The sequence below is a fragment of the Dipodomys ordii genome, unplaced genomic scaffold (genome assembly GCF_000151885.1).
Source record: "Dipodomys ordii isolate 6190 unplaced genomic scaffold, Dord_2.0 Scaffold1, whole genome shotgun sequence".
In the NCBI taxonomy this organism is placed as follows: domain Eukaryota; kingdom Metazoa; phylum Chordata; class Mammalia; order Rodentia; family Heteromyidae; genus Dipodomys; species Dipodomys ordii.
In genome coordinates this window covers 67161253-67163626 of record NW_012267217.1, presented here as the reverse complement: position 1 = coordinate 67163626, position 2374 = coordinate 67161253, and the positions used below count along the sequence as shown (strand labels likewise).

Sequence of the window (2374 nt, the reverse complement as noted above, 5' to 3'; positions counted from 1 at the left end):
TTCTGCTTATGTGGTGCTGAGGAATCGAACCCAGGGCCTCATGCATACAAGGCAAGCGCTCTACCACTGAGCCACCTTCCCAGCCCCTCTTTTTGGGGAGTTTTAAAGCTGCAATGTCAACTTCCAAGTAGAGATTTTCAAATAAATGTGTAGTTTGTAGTACTTCTTCATTATCTTTCTGACGATGATAGGGTCGGCCACGATGATACTATTTCACTCTTTTTTTTATTTTTTATTTCTTTAGTCTTTGGGTCCGGCCGTGGGGCCTGAACTCTGGGCCTGGGCGCTGTCCCTCAGCTCTTCAGCTCAAGGCTAGCGCTCTGCCACTTGAGCCACAGCACCACTTCCGGCTTTTTTTTTTCTTTTTGCTTATGTGGTGCTGAGGAATTGAACCCAGGGCCTCATGCATTGCAAGGCAAGCGTTCTACCACTGAGCCACCTTCCCAGCCCACTATTTCACTCTTGACATGGTATTTTCTCTTCTTTGTCAGGCATTCTAGAAGTTTTTTTTTTTTTCAATAGAGTCAGCTCTTTTTTTCCCCCAATGATTTGTTTTCTTGTCTTTCTGATTTTAATTTCACTAACTTCTGCTTTTATTTCCTTTTGTTTGTTTGCAGTGGGTTCATTTTGTTTCTAGTTTTCCAGGTAAGAGCTTAGGTTATTATCTTGAGCCTTTTCCTCTTTAAAATATTCATTTTAGTGCTATAAATCTCCCTCTCAGCGTTGCTTTAGCTGCATCCCATGATTTTTGTTGTCGTTTTATTTTGTTTTGTTTTTTGCCAGTTCTGGGTCTTGAACTCAGGAACTGGGGACTATCCCTGAGCTTCATTTGCTCAAGGCTAGCACTCTATCCCTTGAGCCACAGGGCCACTTCTGGCTAAGAAACCGAACCCAGGACTTCATGCATGTAAAATGAACACTCTACCACTAAGCCACATTCCCAGCCTGCATCCCATAGTTTTGATAGGTTGTATTTCCATTTTTCTTTAGTTCAATATATTTAATTTTCTTCAAGACATGCTCTTTAACTTGTAGTTTAGAAATGTTGTTTACTTCCAATTGTTTACAAATTTTCCTATTATCCATTATCTCCTTTGAGTTTGATTCCACTGCCATTGGAGAGAAAAAGTTATATCAATTTCAAGTACTGTGCATGCTGGCACAGTGTATGATGTTAGCAGATACGGGAGGTCATTTTGCTGTTGCTGGGTGGAGTGCTACATAAGTGATCAGGTCCTTGGTTTTCTGTCTAGCTGATCAAAGTACTGTTGAGAGAGGGGTGATCAAGGCTCCAACTGCAACTGAGCATTTGCCTGCTTTTCTTTTTATAAAGCCTTGGTTTGCAGCCTTTAATTTTAGTCTGCCTCTATTCTTGGACATTTTTTCTAATTGGTGTATCTCAACGTTCACAGGACTGGGTAAGGCTCCAGTGGTAGGAAGTCCACGTAAACATACATAATTACTGACAAGGAGGGCTTAGGCCTGCGGTTTTATTTCATTAATTGATATGGATTGGCTGATAGGAAGCTGGTCTTGTGCTGCTAGGCATGCGCAGAACCCGTCAGCTGCATGCCCGTCCCTCTTCCCTCTGTTTATTGTCTTTCTGAGGGATACTGAACAGTTTTCAGAATTAGACTCATATATGAAGATTTTAGGTGTATCTCTTTGTAACGTATTCAGCTCTGTGATCTAATAGTAAAGCTTTCAATACTCTATTGATGTAATTATATTCTGTGCTTCAAATGAAGGAATATTTATCTTTCTGAAGCTTTACTCATAAGATGATCTTAAATACTTTCACAAATATATTTACAACCATACCCAAAATATTATAATTTTTGCTTTTGCCATCAAGCAAAATTTAGAAAATTCAAAAGGAGCCAGTCACCGGTGCTCACATCTGTAATCCTAGCTACTCAGGAGGCTGAGATCTGAGGATCGCAGTTCAAAGGCAGCCCAGGAAGGCAAGTCTGTGAGACTCTTATCTCCAATAAACCACCAGAAAACCAGAAGTGGTGCTATGGCTCAAGTGGTAGAGCACTCACCTGAGCTGAAGAGCTGAGGGATAGTGTCCAGGCCCAGAATTCAAGCCCCACAACCAATACCACAACAAAAATACCCACCAAAAAAACTAACAATAACTCAAAAGAAGGGCTAACTTGTATTTGGTGACTTCTCTTTGTTTTTCTGTATCTGACAATGTCTCCATTTTCTCTTCATGGAGAAAGGGTACATGACCAAGAGTGGGATTCTGTTTTTCTGTTTGTTTTTTTTTGGCCTGAACTCTGGGCCTGGGCACTGTCCCTCAGCTCTTCAGCTCAAGGCTAGTGCTCTACCACTTGAGCCACAGCACCACTTCCGGCTTTTTTCTTTT

General features: G+C 41.3%; 1 protein-coding gene and 1 long non-coding RNA gene across 2 annotated transcripts in view; one reads left to right on the top strand and one right to left on the bottom strand.

Moving 5' to 3' along the window:
- LOC105982487 overlaps nt 1-2374 on the top strand; it is a 19564-nt gene that overhangs the window by 8233 nt on the left and 8957 nt on the right. The gene's annotated exons all lie outside the window — the stretch shown is intronic.
- The window catches only part of Espnl (espin-like), a 30233-nt gene that overhangs the window by 20946 nt on the left and 6913 nt on the right, over nt 1-2374 (bottom strand). The gene's annotated exons all lie outside the window — the stretch shown is intronic.